Below are 23735 nucleotides of genomic sequence, written 5' to 3' on the forward strand. Positions count from 1 at the left end.
TTTCACAGTTCATTTCAGTTATCCCAGGCTTAATTTCACAGTTCATTTCACTTATTGCAGGCTTAATTTCACAGTTCATTTTACTTATCATAGGCTTTGTTTTACAGTTCATTTCACTTATCCCAGGATTAATTTCACAATTCACTTCACTTATCCCAGGCTTAATTTCACAGTTCATTTCACTTATCTCAGGCTTAATTTTATAGTTCATTTCACTTATCCCATGCTTAATTGCACATGTCATTTCACTTAACCCAGGTTTAATTTCACGGTTCATTTCACTTATCCCAGGCTTAATTTCACAGTTTATTTCACTTATCTCAGGCTGAATTTCACAGCTCATTTCACTTATCCCAGGCTTAATGTCAGTTCATTTCACTTATCCCAGGCTTCATTTCACTTAGCTCAGGTTTAATTTCACAGTTCATTTCACTTTTCTCAGGATTAATTTCACAGTTCATTTCACGTATCCCAGGCTTAATTTCTCAGTTCATTTCACTTACCTCATGCTTAATTTCACAGTTCATTTCACTTATCTCAGGCTTTATTTCACAGTTGATTTTCTGATTGGCTTACTTTTAAGTGTAGCTTTTCATTTGTGCTGCATTGTGTGATCTACTACTATACTTAGGTGGGCTGCTCTGTGTCACATGTCCTTGTTATACAATGCTACTTAACTGGTTCTAACCAGATTTAACCTTTGCACCTGCTAATACAATAGTAAGGAGTGCTGCCAGAGCTGGATCATGGTCAAATGAGGTCCTAGGCAGGGTAATAGAACAGCACCTCCCATACAGTCTTTCCAGTGTCCAATTATTTAGTTATCTCTCCCCAGTTATCGTAAACAGCGTTAAAAACGTTCCGCGTGAATACTATTTTCTTCTTCATCTTTACAATGATCACAGATTTGTGGATTTAATCTAAAGCTTTTATTTCAAAATGTATAGTGCAAACACTCATGGCCATTTGCTAAACATTCCAGAACAATTGCATATTGAAACAGACTTAACATGAGCATCAGCAAACTTCTATTCCTTAAAACTTGCATTTATCAAAAATGTAATCAAACTCACACTCATTGAAAATGGTTCTGGCCACTGGCAGATAAGTGTATGTTAGCCTCCAGGGTGTTTTCAAAGCACAGGCCCCCTGCATACAGTTTTAGGACCATGTATAAATGAATGTATTAATTGACTGACATTTCTGATTGTTTCAAATTATAATTCTTGTTTAATCAACAGCATTTCTTAGAGTGCATTTACCATTTGAGGTTTTGAACATTTTTTTCCAGTAAACTGTGAAAGAAAATGTATGAACCAAAAAAGCACCCATGTCAGCAGAGTTGGATCACGGTCAAATGGGGCCCTAGGTAAGATCATGGATCAAGGCTGTACACACACACACACACACACACACACACACTCTCTCTCACACACACACACACACACACACACATGTGCATGCACACACACACACACATGTGCATGCACACACACACTCACACACACACACACACACACGCACATGCGCATGCACATACACACACACACACACACACACACACACACATACACACACACACACAAATACACATACATACACACACACACACACACACACACACACACACACACACACACACACACACACACAGCAGCCCCCCGACATTCCAGTGTCCGGTTAATTGGCTATTTTTTCCCCAGTTACCATAAACACTGTCCAAGCCCGTCAGTGTACAGACTATTTTCTTCTTTACTTCTACAATAATTAGACATATTTAAAACTTATTTCCAATTTTATAGCCCAAACACTGATAGCCATTTGCAAAACAATACTGTCTCACAATGAAAAGAGACTTAGCATGAACAGTAAGCTTCTTTGCTCTTGAATCTCACATTCACGGAAACAGTATTGAACCCTGCATTCAAAAAAATGCATCTGATCAGTGATAGATTAGGTTTACCTTTGTGCTGTTTTCAAACCAGAGGCCTCTTGCCCGCATGTTTAGGACCATGCATACATGCATGTGTTCTTTGATGCAACATGCTGATTGCATTAAATTATACTCCTTGTACAATACAGCACCCATTGTTATAGTCTGCCTTAAATTTCTCGGTTTGAACATTTTTCCAGAAAGAAATGAAAAAAGATATATGAACAAATAATGTCAAAACTAGCCATTATAGAGCATTTCAGCCACAAAAGGCTACTCAAGCTTCTGTCATTTTGATCCACCAATATCAGTCAATATGCACAATCTCTGCAGAAGTAAAAGTCATCTGAATTATTCCACATTGAATAGATGTATAACTATTGAAGAGGGCACTACTGGCAAACATTTCTACATTTCAGTGTTTCTTGTACAAATTCAGTGCCTGCTGCCCTTGAAAAATAAATTGCCCATGTTACATTTAAAATAAATGGTAAGCTGGTAATATTGCAGTCGGGCTGTAAAACCAGCAACGAGTTCATTGTTACTAGTCATCTCATACAAAAGAGGATACACTCAGGAGAGCAGAAACCCCCATGCCCCTTAAAGGGCACTACAATATCAGCACTCCATCTACATGGTGTGGGGGTAGAACCCACAGCTTTCTGCACCAAAATCAAGTATGTTACCTTTTGTGCTACTGACGCTGACTTTAGACTTTATAGCACAAACACTGATGATGGACATTTGCTAAATAAAACAGTTATACTTTGGAAACAGACGTAGCATGAGCAACAGTAAACTTCTCTTCCACTGAAACTCAACATTCCTTGAAAATGCACACAAATTCAACATTCTGTGAAAATGCACAGAATCTCAACAGTCCTTGAAAATGCACAGCAACTCCACAATCCTTGTAAATGCAATGGAATGCAAAATTCTTTGAAAATGCACAAAAACTCAACAGTCTTTAAAAATGCATCTTCTGGTAGTTAGTGTAGAGGATTCAGGCTCTAGTCTCCTGTAATCAAGGTACAGGGTTTGAGTCTACATAAGTTAACCAATCTAACATCCCTAAATGGGATATCACACACACACACACACACACACACACACACACACACACACACACACACACACACACACACACCTGTCCTGCTCTGTCCATAAATCCTAATCTTATTCTCCATGTTCACTTGTAAGGAATAACAATTCTCCTCTTTCAAATGAAACATAAACCATGCCAATGTTTAAGAGTGTGTGCATCTTTAGTATGACACACACATATGCTACTACTGGATGTCAGGACATTGCAACCATAAAAGGCCACTCAAACTGCTATCATTATAATCCATCAACATCTGCTCTTAACAATTACAGCCAATATATCAACTGTGTACACAGAACGTGTCTGATTGTGCTAAACATGACCACAGTAAAGTATTCCAATTTCCTTTATACAAATCCACAATATTCCTGCAAAGACAGACTAATGACATTTTAACTTTATTAGTTAAGCATTGTCATTCATGTTCATCTACAGACATCCCCAAACCTAGCAATTATATCTACACTTTTGACTGCATCCTTCTCAGATGTCTGTGCCAAAAAATTAATAACCATAGTCAAATATTTCAGATTTGTTTCAGACAAGCACCATAGCTGTACCTAATTCACATACAAACATACTAGTCCTGCAAAGCCCGATTAAAGATTGTTGAAAAATGACTAGATAAGAGCACAAGATGCTTTCATCCTTAGAGAGCCACTTTGCTGTCAGTGTGCACCACTTATTGTTATGAAGAAATAAATTACAAGTACTTTATTAGTTGATTTGTATGAACTGCATTAAACTGTATAAAGATCACTAGCATTACACCATAAGATTCAACCAGGTGTAGTGCTGTTTAAATAGGAAATATTAACCACATAATAAGCTACACTAAGTCAATATGCACAATCTCTGCAGAAGAAAAAATCTTTGCTATAATTCTACGTTAAACATAACTATTACTAATGCAGAGACTGTTGCTGGCAAGCAACTCTTCACTGAAGTGCTTCATTTACAAATGCAGTGCCTGCTACCATAGAAGAATAAATTACCAATATTACATTATCAAAATAGTTTGTGATACCAACCAAAACATTTCCTGCTCTAAGCATGCAATTCAGGATACCATTAAAGAGCCTAGCTCAGATTCCCAATTGCTTCAAAGCACTGCCTGGTTAAGTGACTTGCTCAATATCACACAGTTAGTAAATGAAGGTGGAACTATTCAAACCCTGTACCCTTGCCTAGGAAGCAGATCATTAACAAGTTGGCACTAGCTGCCAGAATAACAGCTTTTAACTAAATACAGAAATCTTTTGCAATCCGATCTTGAGAGAAGCCTACATCACTGTAATATCCATCAATGACTACATAATGGATGCTGGAGATCAGAATGTTTGCACACTGTAATATCCAACACTGACTACATAATGGATGTTAAGATCAGACTGTTTGGACACTGTAATATCCAACACTGACTACATAATAGATGCTGAAGATCAGACTATTTGGATAATCACTCCAAACAAGGCAGACAATATGATCTAACAAACATCAACCCCTTTGCAGTTGTGGATGGCTGTAGAGAAGGCATTGCAGAGACATATTAACTCTATATCTAACTCATATCATATCTAACTCCTCGGGTATTACCCACCCAATAGGCCTAAATCTAATATGCGACATCAACAAAATCTGCTGGAGAGACAGGTTTGTCTCTCACAGGCTGCCCCATCTTTGCAATAGGCTTCCCATACATGTCAAACAGAGTACCTTTCTGACCCTCTTCAAGCGCAACCTTGATGAGTAGATGGGAAACCACAAATTTGTCCCAGGGGTTCCACCTTTGTCCCTCACTGACAGGGGCAACAGGTGCTGACTGAGGATTTTTTGGGGGGAGTAAACTCTAGGCTTGGCTTGTAAGGGCCCCGGAGTCATTAGCCTACTAACCTCCTAAGATCCCATGACCCTGTATTATAAAAGGCAACATGGTTAGACTATATTACACAGTCTAAGCCTATTAATTAATTAATTAATTAATGTATTTTTTTAGATCTATGAATAAAGCAAAACAATTGCAGATTATATAAATGCTGTAGCAGTATTTTTTAACAATCAGCAAGTCATACAAAAATCCTAGAAATCATACTTTATATAACATGCTGTTTTTTTTTGGGGGGGGGGTCTTACAAGCATGTAGAACACCCACTTTTCATTTTTGACCTCCCTATGTCTTGTGCCATCAAACATAGCTATCCCTTCTGACATCACTCAGTACAAGTTTGACCTACATGAATGGCTAATGATGCTGTAGTTTTGCGGCATGTACTCCCAGAGTCAGCAGGGCCAGATTGTGGACAAATGGGGCCCTATGCAGGTAATAGATCAGGCCTCCACCAGCCATACTGATATCCCATTACTTGTCCTTCTCTCCCTAATTACCGTATAAACACTGTTCAAACCTATTAGTGTACACACTCTTTTCATCTTCACTTTTACTTTATCGCAGAGATCTGGATTTCATTTGAAACTATTATTTCAAATTTTATAGAAAAAGGTCATCCATTTTATGAACAAATTAAAACACTCTCACATTAAAAACAAACTTAGTATGAGAAACAGTAAATGTCTCTTCCCCTGAAACTCACAGTTAGTGACTGCATATGGCTGCACATTAAATTAGAAGAGGTGTGCTGAGATTCATACTCAAATAGCATATATTAAAGTACTAATTAATGTCAATGTTAGGGATGCAGGTACTCAAAAGACAAATCTATAATGCATTTGCTAACAACCTGAGATAGTCCATGTATCCCTTTTTGGGACCAGCCCAGGAGAACTGGTAAAGTAATTTGAAAGAGACACACAGAAGTCAAATGAAGGCTAGGAATCAAAACATGTGTTACATAAAACAGTTCCATGAGAGCCGATAACCTTACTCATCTGTGATATATGCAAGACAAACTGTTGTAGCCCAAACAGAATGCATTTCAGATCTGTATGCCTGCATAAACAAGCTAAATTCAGATATATTTATAGATAAAACATTAACATTAAACTCATAGACTTCAATGTATGTGCTGCTAAATAATAAACACAAAACAAATGTTAAAGAAACCACGGATCATATCCAAAGAACATGTCTTATGTGATATTGCTCATGTCTATTACAATCAATTTCCTTCCTTTACATCATAATTACTTTGGGTCATAAATACTAGTTACTAGGCTGGCAGTCCAGGGGACTAATGAGGAGTCTTGCTGAGGTTTCCAGTTGCCCTAAAGCACTGTCAGTTAAGTGACTTACTTAAAAAAAAGCATAAATATGTGGCAAAATTAGAGATGTTCTGAAAAAGTGGAGACAAATAAGAACAGGCTACTCTAGATCACTTTTTATGAGAACAGGTTTTAAATCATCAGACATGTTATAAGACTGTAACAGCTGAAATGAACTAATTGTAATCCCTAATGATTTACCAAAGAAAAAGCAGTTGGTGTTGAGGACTAAGGCTCTTCGTCTCTGTAGCCAAGGTGTAGCGTTTGAGTCTGAGCAAATCACTTAACTAAACTGCCCTCTCTAACTGGACACACACACACACATATATGTATATGCCTGCCTACGTTTGGTATTTGTTTCTATGCTGTTTCTCCATGTCTGCCCATTCATGGCTGTTGTTCCATTTATCTCTGCATGCCTGTGTGTAGGAAGTTGAAAAAGTTAAAACAGCATTATTGATTGATATGGATGCTGATTACCAGGTAATAAGGTAGCAGTATTGATTTGACTGATGTGAATGCAAAGCCCATGTTTGGCAGTCATTTGTATGCCAAATCTCCATCTTTGCCTATTCTTGTACTGCTGTTCCAATTTGCTCTGTGTGCCTATGTGTATCTCATTGGCTGAGATGAAAGACAAAGTCGAAGAAATTAAAATAGAGGTATTGATTGACATGCACGCTGAGTGTTTCTTTTTTTTTTTTAATTAATGCACCCACTAAACCAACTAAATCTTTTCTGTTGTTTTTAATTAATGTTATGGCCTGCTGCCCAGCCAGCCACCACCGGGCCATACAGAGCTGCCTAGGTTGCCTAGTGTTGGATTCAGCCCTGTGCATTGCACTATATAGGTAACATCCATTTGTTTTGAAGTGCCTGTAACTGTTATCTAACATTTCTTACAATAGTCTTGGTCCCTTGCCCAATTGCCTTGTTGCTAAGGCTTGCTACTGACACTACAACTTGGCCGTAAACTGCAGTGAGCTGCAGAGAGCTGTAATGAGCTGTGCACCAGGCTGCAATGAGCTGCAGCAAGCTGTGCACTGAGCTGCAATGAGCTGCGCACCGAGCTGCAATGAGCTGTGCACCAAGATGTAATGAGCTGTGCACCAAGCTGCAATGAGCTGTGCACCAAGATGTAATGAGCTGTACACCGAGCTGCAATGAGCTGCACTGAGCCGCAATGAGCTGTGCACCGAGCTGCAATGAGCTGTGCACCGAGCTGCAATGAGCTGCACTGAGCTGCAGTAAGCTGTGCACTGAGCTGTGCACTGAGCTGCAATGAGCTGTGCACCGAGCTGCATTGAGCTGCAATGAGTTGTAATGAGCTGCAGTAAGCTGTGCACTGAGCTGCAATGAGCTGCATGCTGCTGTTGTTTGTTGATAGGAACTCCTTGCTGTTGACTTCTCAACTTCACTTCTTTGCATGCTGCTAACGCTGCTACTGCTTGTTTACAGAATTTTTCTTTTTTGCTTGCAGGTCAATTGCTCAAATTGTTGTCATTGTGTCTTGCTTTTACCAGACTTGCTCTCATGTATCATAATTAATATTGATTTCTACATTTCCCTTTACACTTAAATGAGAGTCACTATATCTGTCTGCCTCTAAACATGCAGCAACTAAGTCTGATAAATCCTAGAAGGCACTGCAGTCTGTTACCATAGCCTATTGACTGTTTGATGCATCTATTTTAAAGTAGTCTAGAAGTATTCATTATGGTGCAATGAAACGATTGACTTTGAAATATGTGTTCATGGCGTATGAGCCCACCTCTCTTCAGTATACACATGGCAATCGAACCTTGAAATATAGGGTGTGTAGCATGTGAGACTGCTACTTTACAGTACAATCTCTTTACTTTTTACTACGCATTCAGCTCTCATTCTATTGTGATTATACGGAGTTCATGTACTACTGTGTGCCAACTACGCTTATGACTCGTTGGGATTGTGCTGAGTTTAATGCACACTTGTCCTCAAGCTATTGCTTTTATACTGAATTTATGTGTTGTACAGAGCTACAGCACTGTACTACTCTTGCATTAGTCTGGTTAATATAATGTTCACCCTGCTGCTTCATGTAGTTGTTGCATCTGTGTTAGCGCATATTTGCCTATCTTAGTACATCTCTTCAATGGCACCCTTTGTCTGCAATGGGCATTGCTTGTACCAATAGCTACACCAACATTGTGTTAGCACAGTGGGAATCCAGTCAAGTTTTAGATAACAATGACTTCTGGCAATGCACCCTTTATTACAAGTGTCCCGTGGATGATATTTGTTTTTTATGGGGTGGCTCCCTTGAGCTTCTAGTAGGATTTATTGCATTTCTGCATTGCATTACTTCCTTCTTGGAATTCACATATAAATACTCATTTGAATCTATAGAGTGTGTGGATGTGGTTGTTAGTAAGTCAGAAATGGGGTCATTGAAGATGGATTTGTTTAAGAAAGTTTGTAAGAACAATTCATTGTTACACAATACGAGCATGCATCCTCGACATATATCGAGAAACATTCTTAAACATCAATTTCTTAGATTAATGAGAGTGAATAATGACACTTCATCTTTAGAAACAGCATTTTCCACTTTAAAACTGGATTTTTTTAACAGAGGTTATAGACAAAGTGAGATAGATGTATACGTAGCTCAGGTATGGTCTGAAAGGGATGGTAGAGGAAGACTTTATTTTGCAGAACGAGTAGTTAAAAATATTGATTCTAAGGCATAGTCTTATTGACATTCAAGCGATATTAATGTTTTCTGTAACATTATAATAAGGAATTGGAATATTTCGCAAACATTGGATGATTTGAAGGGTCATTGTTGAGGCACCACAGTTCTCATTTAGAAATAATCTTTCAGGGCCTACTTTTGTTCAGTCTATATTAGATTTTTCCATAGAGTGTACAATCTATGCAGATTACACTACAAAGAATTTAGTATACTATTCACATTGTATGGTATGTAATGCATTCTATGTAGGTAGGACAAGCCGCTCCTTTAAGGAGTGGGTACTTGAACACATGCGTGATGTGAGAAATGTTAAGACTTCTAATGCATTGGCTTCGCGTATTGAGACAGAAGTGAGTCACCACAGATTTCAGTTTTTTGTACTTGAGGTCAATGAAGAGACTATAAGAGGTGGGGACATTAAGAATAAGACACTTTTAAGAGAGCAAGACTGGATTTTGCTCTTATGTGCAGATAAACACCAGGCATTATTCAGTCTGTCTCTTACAAAACGGCTTTGAGAGCACGCACACTTCCTCATTGATGTATTTAATAGAATGTTTTTATCTTGTTATAAGTTTTAGTTATTTGATATGTTCCTGAGGTTTTTTTGTATGAATGATATTTTTGTTGATTATTTATAATAGGCAGAAGTTAGGGATGGTGTTTTATCTTTGTAGAGATGGAGTGGTTATTTACATCTTAATTGGCTCTTTGGATGATTTGATTGGTTAATAGGTGCTTTAAATAAGTAGTTTGATCAGTTCTTTCTGATGATGAAGTGATCAATGAATCATGAAAGCGCTTACAGGTTTTATATATATATATATATGTGTGTGTTTTTATTTTATTGTTTAATAAGTGCCTTTCATATAGCAGTGTTGATCGAGCATTCTACGTTCTTGATAATGATACCAAAATTGTAGTTACAACTGCAAAAAGCTTTTACTTTCGCACTTTGCAAAGCTTACTAATCACTAACCACTGAATTACAATGTGTTTAACTAAAACCACCTCTATCTTCAAATCTCTAAGCTTAAACAAAGCACCATCTCTGTGAAACTTTGCTAGTTTATGAAAAGACTGTCAATCCAGGAACTAAAGAAGCTAAAGGGGGGATTAAAATGTCCCATCTGAGGGCTGGGGGTTGGCATAATGGTTAAGGTGTTTACATCACAGACACAAAGTACACTGTTTGATTCTTACTTTGGAGGAAATTGGCTAGGCTTAAAATGGCCTGCAGGAACAGCTAGCCTAGTACTTACCTATTACCTACGAAATAAGCATGATTACCACTTTTTAGGAAATGGGATGTATTTTTCAGGGTATGGGACCAACAATTCTACTCATGGGGGACTGAGAACCTCCGAAGCTGTAGTGACTTACAAGACAAATACGATGACTGAGAGGGGGGGGGGGTCACACAAGTTGCAAGAATGGATAACAAAGCCTTGTTCAAGATGCTGCATAGCAATCTCTTGAACACCTGCTTGGCCAGCACTCCACTGGAATAAGATATCACCCTAGAAAATATCAGCAGACAGTTCTTGTGTCAGATCAGATAGTCAGCAAGTATGGGACAAACAGCTCAGCAAAATCAAGAAAAGCAATCAAACAATAAAAGAATATGACTGTGTCCCCCTACAAAATGTACAGTGTCTGAAACTGCAGAAGGAGACACAATCTTCCTATGTTACATGTAATTTTAAACGTCTGCACAGTTCTGACTGCCCTCTTTTAAAAATCTAAGTACGATTAAACCCATTTCAGAATCCATCCATCATACATCCAAAGAACAATATCCCTTTGAAGGATGTGCTTTTCCCTGGTCACTGCTGTATGTGCCTTGTCCAAAACAACCCCACCCATATGAAATGTCTTGCTGTATTTGATAGAATTAAAACCAGCCTAAATGTTCGAGTCTGAATTATGTCTGCTGTGTGCGGATGCTTATAGCTTCATAGGTTTATAGGTGTGTACTAGGCTAATGGCCCTGGGGCCTTTACAAGCCGAGCCCATACAAGTGAGCTGGCATTGTGCCACCCGTTGTTAGTTCCCAGTGTCTCTATCAAGTAGAGCTACTGGAGTGATCCCCGGGGTGAACTTTCTATTTCCCATCCACTCTGCTTGACAGTGCCTAAACATGTTTCATGCAGTATTATTCCAATGTTCGTTCTGCTTCCCATAGCCTTCTATTCTCCATGTATATTGCTTTACTAATTAACTTTACCTTAATGCAGATCTGCTGCAGCTCATTATTAAATCTAAACGCTATATCCTAATTAACCTGTCCATCCGTTATAAGAACCTCTTATCTCACCTCCTTATTACTACATCAGAGCACAAATATTCAGTTTGTAAATACTTCACTGCATGTAACTATAGTTTTCATATATAAAAACATAGTTTTCATATTAATCTAATCTGATTACCAGTATATACCTTTATAAATACTGCATTATATATAACTATAGTTTTCAGACTAATGTGATTACCAGTATATTTATTTATTTTTTTTATTTATTTAACATTTGTTGACTGGGAAAGTCCAACTAGGTTCCACAGATCCTGTTTTCAGTGGAGGCCCGGCGAGAAATGCTCCAGAAGCATGTCTTTAGAATATATACCTTTATAAATACTACATTATATATAACTATAGTTTTCAGGCTAATCTAATCTGATTACCAGTATATACCTTTATAAATACTGCATTATATAAAACTATAGTTTTCAGACTAATCTGATTACCAGTATGTACATTTATAAATACTACATTATATATTACTATCGTTTTCACACACACACACACACACACACACACACACACACACACACACACACACACACACACACACACACACACACGCACACACACACACACACACAAACACTAGCTAGTGTCTGTCAATTTGTATCCACATATGAACTTTTTATATAACAGATACAGCCATTTCATTATCTGTGTACACTTCACATATGTGTTTGTGATAAAGTATTCCAAGCAGTCTCATGCAAATATACATGTGGTCTGCAACGCCAGATTAATGATGCCCTAGCTTGATGAAATGACAAGTTTGTAAGGCAAACACCTTAACCATTAGGCCACTCTCCCAACCCTTTCCCTCAGTCACTTTCATCCACAAATTGCCTTTCTATCCATCAATTGCAGCCACGTTTAACAGAAATAAAAAAAACTCATGTTTTATATTTTCTTTTTTTTTTACTGTAACAGAGGGCTATTACTGTTATCATCGATATTAACAGTAATAGTTTTAGTAATTTTTATAACAGTATCAATAACGTTATCGATGCAACATTTGTTTGCCTTTTAGAGCAAAAGTCACACATGTGCTACTCTTTTATTAAAGTTAGACTCAAAAACATTCTGAAGTATACCATAAATGCTGACATAATATTCATGAGGTATATCCTAAAGTTAGCAACAAATACTCCCCACAGAAAAATAACAGTGTATAGTTAGGGGTTATATTTCTTGCTCTGAAAATAGGTTTTATAACTTACTTTGCACATAGTGAGCACTTTGAGAATTATCTCAACCATATTACCCATCAGTTACAACCACTTTAATAGAAATACAGAAATGATACATTTCATGTTTTGCTGTGACACATTATTGTTATTATTATTATTAATATTATTATTGTTATTATTATTATTGTTGTTGTTATTATTATTATTGTTATTATTATTAATATTATCATTATTATTATTATTATTATTATTATTATTATTGTTATTATTATTATTAGTATTATTATTGTTATTATTATTGTAATTATTATTATTGTTATTATTGTTATTATTATTGTTATTATTATTATTGTTATTATTATTACTATTATTATTATTGTTATTATTATTATTGTTATTATTATTATTATCATTAATATTATTATGAGTGCAGCTATTTGTTTGCCTTTTATACAAGCAACATCAAATATGAAGCACCCTTTTAGTAAAACAGCCTAAAACTTCATCAGATGCCCCCTAAATACAGATAACACATTCTTGGGATACATCCTTATCCAGGCAGCAAATGATCCCAACAGAGAAATAACAATTTACATAGTGAATTGCAATTCCTGCTCTAGAACTAAGCTTAATTTGCTGTCTTACACACAATGAAAATTATTCCGGCAGTATGTGTATCAGCTGGATAACGTTTAATTATGTTCATTGTATATAGGGGAGGGTATATAAAAAGACTCAGAGACCAGCATCCACAACAAATATACTGCATTGCATCTCCCTGCAATATTAGTTTTGATAACAATTGAAATAAATGCAGGTGACAAGTTCAAACTGTACACCCGATCTTTTGATGGCGGTAGCAGGCCTTTGGTGATTGATACTACGTTCTTCAGGCCTTGATTGCTACGATTAGTCATGCAGTCTCTGGTGATTATCTAGACACATTTAACAATGCATAATCAATTCTGCTGTATTTCACTGCCAAATGCTTTGTGAAATCACCAGAGACTAAAGCTTGGAAACACAGAGAGGCAGTAGGCGTGGCAGATGTGACCTAACACTGGTGGGTCAGCCAGTTTGGGTTTCCTTGATTGGAGGATGCCATCAGTAACATCATTTCTAATGGTGACCCTACTACAGAATGCTGAACTAGGACAAATATAATTGACCACTGAAAAGTGAAATAATATAACAAATGTTTTAATTATGAACAGAATGACCAAATGTAAGATGTATATTACATTTGGGTGAAGCAGTGGTTAACTTGTTGTACATTATTAACAGAAGCAAACAGAACCAAAGTTTCAAACCATTTACTGCACTTAAACAGTTTTATTTTATTTTTTTATTTATTTTATTGTGGGAAATGTATTACAGCACTTTATACTTAAGAAGCCTGAAGGTGGGATTCTGGTGGGCCTGCAGACATCGTTTAGCTGTCCTGCTCGTAGTTGGGTAATTAGTAGAAGTCACCTCCAGACTTTAATTAGCAGATTTTTGTAAACTATTGTCTCCAACAATTGGGTGTCCCAAGAGGGTCTGGCCCTGGATAGCTGCCCAGTTTGCCCCCTGACACCAGCCATATCATCCAAATAGGTATGAAAAAAATATTAACTAATTAAACTATTTTAAACTTTGGAAATATACCCAAGGTGTAAAACAAGAAAATGTAAGCTAGAAGACTTGTTTTTATGTACTAGACCTTGTTATCACAAAATAACCACAAACATTCTGTCTGTTCTAAAGCACAGATGCACACATCAAAGTCTAGTGAAAGTCTCTTTTTTTATTTCAGTTTAAATTCACAGAAGATAAGCCTTATGAAAGAGTTAAGATGTTTGCACAAGAAAACTTCACAGCATTGGTTTTCAGGATTTTTCATCATTCTCAGACTATATTTATGTACGGTAGGTGTGGCATCACATTTGCTGTACTTCCTGAGAATATCATATTTGCAGTTTCATAAAATAACTCTAAAATGAGAGCTGAACTGGTTGCATTAGCAACAAGCAAACACTAAAAATAAGTTAGCGTTTTATAAAAGTCAAAACATAACAAACTTTAAATGATTATGCCCTCTTCATAAAGTGGTCACTGGGCATTTAACACTTAACCCATATTTTGCTTGCGGTAAATTGGTAAAATATATTCCTACTACCATAAAATATCAAAGCATTTTTTTATTTTTGGTATACAACATTTCCCAGACTTAACAAATTGTGTCAAAACTTCTCAGCATATTATACTCAAGAATATAACTCCTGTATAAGCCATCACTGGCATTAAATATAAAAGTCATAACCATCAACAATCTTGTCTTCAGAAGTTTTAGAGACAAGTTTAAACTTCAGTTATCAGAATGTATTTATAGAATGTGTACCTAAATTATGACAAATATTAAGGCTTAATAAAAGTTTCATCCAAAATGTTTGTAAAATATGTGGAGCAAAGGAAGCCTAAGGTTTGCTGTGTACTATTGAAGTAAGTTTTAGAATATCATCTCAGAGAGATCACAGGTTACTGTATTCAACATATCAGCACGTTGGAAATGGCTGAGTCGCAGATGTTATGTTTTCACATTTGGTTTGTGGGACCAAGAGAAAAGGGACAAGGTGAGATTTATTTCTGTTTTCCATCTTGTTTTTCTGTGTTAGTGCAACCTCAACATTGGTATATATATATATATATATATATATATATATATATATATATATATATATATATATATATATATATGTATGTATGTATTCCATACATTTGGTCGAAATACACTTAGTCAAAAATGATTCCAGGCATTGCACTTGACTGAAAGCTCACTTGACTGAAAGCTCACTTGGTCGAAGTTCATTTGGTGGAAAATGGAATATAGCCCCTGCCCCATTGCAGTGCAATGCTGGAGTGAGAATATTAAATAAGGGGGGTGGGGGGCACAGCCCCACACATTATGCCAATAGTTTCTACTAAAGATATATATATATATATATATATATATATATATATAGATATATATATATATATATATATATATATATATATATATCAATGCATTTCTAATGGAAATACCTTCTTATAATAGTGAATACATTAAAACCCCACATTGTGCCCCGCACACCCCCGTTATTTAATATTCTCACTCCAGGGTTGCACTGCAGTGGGGCAGGGGCTATATTACATTTTCAACCAAATGAACTTTGACCAAGTGAGCTTTCAGTCAAGTGAGCTTTCAGTGAAGTGCAATGCCTGGTATAATTTTCGATTAAGTGTAATTCGACCAAATTTATGGAATCCATATATATATATATATATATATATATATATATATATATATATATATATGTGTGTGTGTGTGTGTGTGTGTGTATCCAGTACCCACAAAACCATGCAATGTGAAAATCCCAGAGTCCCAGAGAATGGATGACAACATTCCCATGCAAGAATCTCAAATCTCTGAAGTACATGATGAAAATGGACTTAAGTGTATTAGGAAAGTAACAAAGATAAATCAAATTTACTTGAGCTCCATCAGTATTTAAAAAACCCTCTTTTCATCATCCTTTTATTGAATGCAATTGCAAGTATGTCAGCTTGCATTTGGTAATCCTAATAACCACAATAACCTTAAAATATATCAATATAAAAGAAAATGACATGCAAATTCAAAGGATGTAAGTAAAAGAATAAACTTACAGTAAAATGCACATTCAATTTATTGTTCATTAGGAAGCGTAAGCAGTACAGTAATTTAACAGATATAGTAATCACAAAATATCAGATTATCTATACTGCATATCCCGTCTCTATACACACACACACACACACACACACACACACACACACACACACACACATGCACGCACACACATGCACACACGTGCACACACACACGAATATTTGTCTAATGGTTGAAAATACTAATTAGCAAACACACACTACTAAAAATTAGTCATTAGAACTAAACTTACCCATAACACCCTACCGACCTGTCGAAAAAGGAAGCTGTTTTCCTTTTCCAGTGGATCAGACTACCTGTCCATGACTTCAGATATCATTTGTGTGAAGGGTTGTAGTGCTATGAATGGGTTTTTCTAAACTAAGGGCAGGAACAAGATAAGGGTTGGGGTTAGAATGCATTAGTAAGATGGGCTGGGTGCATCCCCAAAACTGTCCCCTTTCGTATTACAACTGTTTGCACAGTCAGAACACTGACAGCAGTTTAGGAAGTCAAGAAAATCAGAAAATATCTCAAGAGAACCACTGACATCTGGCTTTATTCATGTGTTGATATGGAAGCATTCACTGTTACCTCTGCTGTGACAGGTGATAGCAGGGCGTACAGGCACGTGTTCATGGCGACAGAACAAGTTCACATTCCCTAGATGATCGCTTGAAATTCTTTCAGGAAAATAATATTGTGCTCCATGGTGTCCTGGAATCCTTAGTGTGAGCTACATAATCTATGAGGAGACCAATATATATTAGATTGGGTTTAGGTCAACATCAGGACATGTTGTGGTTGTGGAGTGTGAGCATTTATTTATTTATGTATTTATTTATTTTAATTGATTACAGGGAAAGTCTGACTGAATAGGAGCCCATTTTCACTGGAAGCCCAGGGAGAAAAGCTCCAAAGTATTACAAAACATTTTAAGAACGATTTACAGCCTTTAAAAATAATATAAAAACAACTACATTTTAAATAATTACATTATATTAGACATAATATGAAAACTTCGGTTAAGAATAGATATAAGTTATATGATGATTTAATATTTAGAAAAACTTTAAGCAGTTTCTAGAGAAATTACAAATAAGTTAGTATAATGCAAACAGGAATTGCAATATGAAGTGAGAGAAAAGCAAGTTTATGGAATATGTAGACAGAAAATCAGGGGAGAGAAATTGATAGAAGTAAGGTAGTAAGTGAAGAAGGAAGAGAAAGGAAGTGTAAACAATAGATAGGTATTTGTTCACATTTAGGGATATACTTTACTCTGGTTTTGAGCAAGAACAAGTCAATGCATGGGTCATCATCCAACTGAGGAACTGTACAACCAAATCTTGCTGGATCTGTCTATATAGGCATCAGGCATAAAATGATGACTCATGAATGAAGATATTTTTAAAATCTTTACTGAGAGTTGAGTGGGACAGTGATATTTGTAATTACAATAGTAGGAAAACATTTCCAACAGTTATCCTGGCCAGAATGTCAACAAGGAGACAAAGTGAAGGAACATTTAGTTCATCTATAAATTATTAAATTTTTACTAACCATTCCCTATCCCATACTAGAAAAAAGTATATGTTTAAGCAAATTATGTATTTAAGTACGGTGCAGTGGTGTAACGTGGACGGCGCAGTGGTGCAGCGGTAGCAATGTTGCCTCACAGCAAGAGGTTCTCTGCTTCGATCCTTGGCTGGGGTGCCCTCTGTGTGGAGTCTGCATGTCTTCCCTGTGTTTGTGTTCGGTTTCCTCCAGGTGCTCCAGTTTCCTGTCATGTAACAAAGACATGCGTCTGGAGCATTTCTCCCTGAGCCTCCATTGAAAATTGGATTCATTTCAAGTCAGACTTTCCCGGTAAACAAATGTTAAATAAATAAATAAGTAACCAAATACATATCAGTTAAGAGTAAAACTTATACCTGACAAAATAAATGGTAAACCAACACACAAAGACAAGGTACAAGTTTTCATACCCTACTCTCTCACCAGACTGTTTTGCTGCTAAAACTCAGACAGAAAATACATTAAGATAGTCTCTTCAAGATGTCGTAAAATAAAACACTGTAATACCATAGATTATTATCCAGTTTCTAATCCTAGCAATAGTTTGTTATTTGTTTTCAAAACTGACTCCATGAAGGTCCCAGATCATCTTCAGCGTGAAGCATACTGGGATATGAGTGAGCAGCTGAAGCATTGTGGGATAGGAAGGAGGAGCTGAAGCAAAGTGGGATATGACTGAGCAGCTGAAGCATCGTGGGATAGGAGTGAGCAGTTAATGCACTGTTGGATAGGAGTGAGCAGTTAAAGCATTGTGGGATAGGAGTGAGCAGCTAAAGCATTGTGGGATATGACTGAGCAGCTGAAGCATTGTGGGATAGGAGTGAGCAGCTCATTTTGGCTCACCCATCCTGAGAGGTGGAGGAAGGTTGTCTCTGGCTCAATGCTTGCGTGACAGATGAAGCATTAGATATTGCAACCACAAAGCATAGCCTGCCATGCACACACAGCCCTTGGGCAAGCAAACTGGCTGGGGAAGTCGGTGTACAGAGATACGCTTCTTGTAGCAGGCAGAACAAAATAGTGCTTGAAAAAGGAACTCCAAGGGCAGAGAGTAGACCACCCCATCAAACCTGGAAGCTGGCCCACTCCTTAACACTCAACTCTCATCAAAAGTGAGTGAATGAGCTGATCAGGCACACAGGGTAGTCTTAGCATTCTCACCCAGACCAAAGATGCCTCACTTTCATCACAAACAGAAAAAAATGGGACAACTGGACGACTAGGTAAACATAGTGATCTAGCGGAGGAACAAAAAACAAAAAAAGACAAGAGATTCACCCATTGAGTCTTGCTGAGCTTTGGTTTTGAATACATGCCAAAACTGGTTATGGTCCATGACTAAATAATAATCCTCTAAATGCTATATGAAGTACTATCAGTCTGTCATAAGCACCAATGTTTGCATAGTTTTTTGAACAAGGGAAAATAATAGAAGATTGTCACGTGGTTCATTCATAAAGTATTTTCACTGCTACTGTCACATTTCAATGTATAAATAACACTGTGTGTTCACTCCCAAATACTTAACCATCTCCTAGACAATAAATTACTTACAAATACTCAGCACGGCTTTCGCCCCTACCATAGTACTACCACAGCCCGTATTAGTTTCACTAACACCATCAGTCAACTTAGAAATAAAGGTGAGCTAGTATCAGCAATCTTTTTAGACTTATCAAAAGCCTTCGATACAGTGTCTCATAACAAACTGCTGACTGCCTTGTCCAAACTGAACCTAAGCTACTCCACTCTAGCCTGGTTTCAGAATTACTTCATAGATCATCAACAAGCGGCACTGTGGAACAACGCTCTTTCTCCCTCACTACCAGTGACTATGGGCATGCCTCAAGGGTCTATTCTCAGCCCCCTCCTTTTTAACCTATTTACAAATAATGTCCATAATGCTACAACTCTAGCCACCCTTGTACAGTATGCAGACGACTCCACTGCCATATGTTCTGCCCCAACTCTACCTAAACTACAGAACTTAACCCAAACAACCTTCAATGCTATTGAATTATGGTTGGCAGATGCCCAATTAATCCTGAACCCAAATAAAACTAAACTCTTGCTCTTCCACTCCACTAAATTCAAAACTCAATCCACTTATTTCAACACCACATCCAGTAATAAGACTTTGATTGAGCCAGCACCATCCACCCAACTTCTTGGTGTTGTTATTGATCAAAATCTGAAGTTTGACTTACACATTGCCCAGACTGTAAAAAAGTACACAAGAAAATAGGTACCTTATACATGCAAAAACTACCTAACCACAAACTCCAGAATAACCACAGCCAGAACTCATCTTATACGCCTCAACCATCTTTACCAACTTCTCCAAATCAGACCTAAGCAAGCTAGATGCCTGCTATAATAAGATAGCTAAATTTGCCACTAGTTGTCCTCCTAGAACCCATCACTGCAAGGCCCTAAAACAACTATCTTGGTTAGAACTACCCCACCAACTCATCCTCACGTAACTATCTACCCCCCGTCAAATGTACTATAAATCTGTTAAAACACCAGCTCTAAAAGGCCTCCTCAATCCCCATATAAGTACCCGTCCACTAAGATCCACTAATAAAGTTCTAATTGGAGTAACTAGGAGTAAAAATAGCTCAGGCGACTCTCTATACTCCTACTACATTGTTAAACCGTGGAATGCCTTACCACTTGAAATTAAAACTATAACTAGCTTAAAAAACTTCAAGCATCACATTAAAGCCCACCTCACCAATTCCTGGACTTGCACATGTATTGGGCATGGGTAGCCCAAATCATGGAACAAGCTGATTTTAACATTTTAATTGCATATGTAATGAGCATTGAATTTAAGTCATATGACTACCTTATGTTGTTTTTTTCTTTCTCATGGTTAATATCTATTAGATTTTGTCTTCAGTTTGCTGTGCTACCTGTATATAAGACTAAGTATCGTAATTGCACTCTTATTGTATACAATGTCACTACCTGCTACTACTGTAAGAACTGTCTTCTAGAAGCATTGTTATACAAGATTGGTCTTGTCTCCCACTTGACCAATTTATTCTGTTCTAGTCTTTTTGCCGTTATGAATGTCTTGTTACTATTTTTTTTCTTTATTGTTTATACAATTTTCTTTCTACTAACAAAATAGTTTACTAACAATGGAGCTTTTCTCCGCTGAAAAAGGATTTTATGCCCAGTCGGACTCTCCTGGTAAACAAATGTAAAATAAAATAAAAATAAATAAACGTTCATAGTTTTCTATTAAGTAAATCACAGCTGGTCATACTGTAAGAAATAAGTAAGGCAAGAATAAAAATAGAGGCACATTTAGACTTGGCAAATTGAAGCTGGAACTCAACATTGCATGCCTTTTGTTAAGGAAAGGAAAATTCCAGAAACAGAAGTTCTTATTATGTGGTTATACTATACTAATCTGATAATTTACACCTTCTGATTTAGGCTCAGAGCAGCGCTTACACATTGTTGTAATTCAGGTTGACTAAAGCCTTACCCAGCCTTACCACATCTGTAGCACTCTGTAAATTCAAAATATTATTTATATAAAGTTTATGATCTATGGTAGCTCATTGTAAATATATATATAGAGTACACTGTAAATTGATAAATAGCTGCTGTAGGTATATTCTGTATGATTTAAATATTGTGATAATAAATTATGAATAATCATACCTGATTGCATGTGCTTATAGCAGGTATATTAACTATATACAATATAATTTGACATTCTGTAAGAATGAATATTCCTTGTACACCTACAATCTGTGATACTCATAAGATTGAAAATTGTCACAGTACTGCCACAGTAAGAATGCTAACAGCTTGTATATCTGTAAAACTCATTTGTAATCTATATTTGTAAACATTCAACTAGATTGTGTTACCTGCAATGTAGGAATGAAATCATCTTGTGACTTCTCAGTGCATACTGTTACCATGGTATGTCTGAAACAATTTGTTAGAAGTTTAACAACTGTGGAACTTTACTCTCTAGGCCTCCACTGAAGATATGGACAAGCCAGTAATTAAAACATACATACTAGCATACATACATACATAAGTAAATAATTTTTATTGACATTACAGCAGTATGAAAGAAAAAAACACTTTATAATGTAATCAGGATTAGGGCAAATTTTATTGTGTATACTTAATCAGCAAAAGAGCTTGGTGAGCATGTTAAAAGCACCCTAACAACAAGAAAAATAAAAAACTAAAAGAAAGGTCTGATAAGGTAAAGAAAATGTTTTTGCTGCGAGAAAAAAGTTGTATTAACTTTACACAGTACAGAAAATAAAGTAAGTTATGTGGTAGGAGTTTTATTAAAATGCTTATTAAGCAAGATAATAGTGAGATAAAGCATGCAGTAGGAAAAAAATGATAAATAAGATACATTATAACACCTTCTTACAGGATGTGCCCCTGAGGCAAACTACGTATGTTACAAGAGGCAGATTAGGTGATAAGCGCGATACTGATAAAACAGAGTGAAATAAGTAGAGAATATAGACACTTAAGAGGTGCATGGGCCACATACATCTCAGCAAACCAATGACAGTGATTGTTTTTTGTTTCTATAACTGCATGCTAAGCAAGAAGGAATAAATACACCACAGTTATTAGGAATGAGTCTGAAAAATCTGTACATATAAGGCGATTAAGTAGGAAGACAGCAGATTAAGAAAATACTTAATAAGACTTTAAAAACTCTCTGCAGACTACTCTATCAGAAATACTGGGTGAGCAAACTGATAACTAATGAAATTATTTTTTTGAGCTATGATACAGAATCGGAATTGCCTAGACATAGTAAGGCCTAACTGAGTTTAATTCTGGTGGCTGTCAAAATAGCAATTACTAGAAAATGGAAATCAAAGTCTAAACCAACTGCACTAGGACCAGTGAATACAGTAACAGAGATAAAACAACTGGAAATGCGATGTATAGAATAGGGTAGGAGCAAGTTACATGGAGAAAATGGAATTGTGGGAGCAATACATGCAAAGGAGAAATGAGGTTTAAAAGAAGGCAAGCTTTGATTGAGCTATGTAATGTCTGACTGACAGTGATTGGACAGACTATATGGGATATATAATGTTTGCAACTGAAATTATCTCAATGTGGTTCGTTTTCATTTATATAAATGTATGGCAGCCTATGTCATAAGTGATAATTTAATAAAGTTGTTTCCTGCTTGGAAAAAAGAAAGTGCATGATGGGTAACAAAACAGTGTGTGTGAAATAAAGAATTGTGTTAACACCACTGGTGAATGTAAATGCTGGAAGGGACCTGAATTCATTTGTTAGGCTTGACACGTCATACGTTTGTGGTTTAGTTCCACCACCAAACGACTTTCATTCTATTTAGTGTGTAGACTTCAGTCACCATGACTGGAGTACCCTGACCACATGTGCAGCATTTAAACTGCATGCACATCAGGCTTCTGCCCAAAAGGTTTCTGTCCTTCTAAGGGCTAGTTCCAGGCTGTATAGTATGTCCGCTGATTAGCATTTCATGTTAAGTAAGTGTTAATGCCTAGAGCAAGACAAATCCAAGTCAAAGCATTACATAGTAAACAAGTAATGGCTGATGTTTAATTAAGGATTATTCTAGGATTGTGTGGCATGTCAGCTGCTGGTTATTACATAATAAATACGTATTTGTCATTCCCTAACACAGAAACAGACCCAGATGATACAGCCTGTCAGATGATGAGAATTATATCCTAAACCAATATTTGTCATTACCTAATGCAGAACCACTACCAGGCTGTAAAGCGTGTCAGATGAGTGGCATTACATACTAAATGGCCAGTTCCAAACAGTAAAACATTTCAAATGGTATTATACACCAAAAAAAATGTCTGTGGCCAAAGATGACTTACTTTGGAGGTGCATTTGAATGAGCAGCTGGAAAACTGTGGACGTATGAAGTAATGAAGAGAATTCAGAGGAA

The 23735-nt window shown here is 36.6% G+C and overlaps 1 protein-coding gene across 1 annotated transcript in view; it reads right to left on the bottom strand.

The window, feature by feature from the left end:
- SAMSN1 (SAM domain, SH3 domain and nuclear localization signals 1) overlaps nt 1-23735 on the bottom strand; it is a 691753-nt gene that overhangs the window by 395312 nt on the left and 272706 nt on the right. The window lies entirely within an intron of this gene.

The sequence above is a fragment of the Protopterus annectens genome, chromosome 5.part0, assembly GCF_019279795.1.
Source record: "Protopterus annectens isolate FY-2018-M chromosome 5.part0, PAN1.0, whole genome shotgun sequence".
Lineage (NCBI taxonomy): Eukaryota > Metazoa > Chordata > Ceratodontiformes > Protopteridae > Protopterus > Protopterus annectens.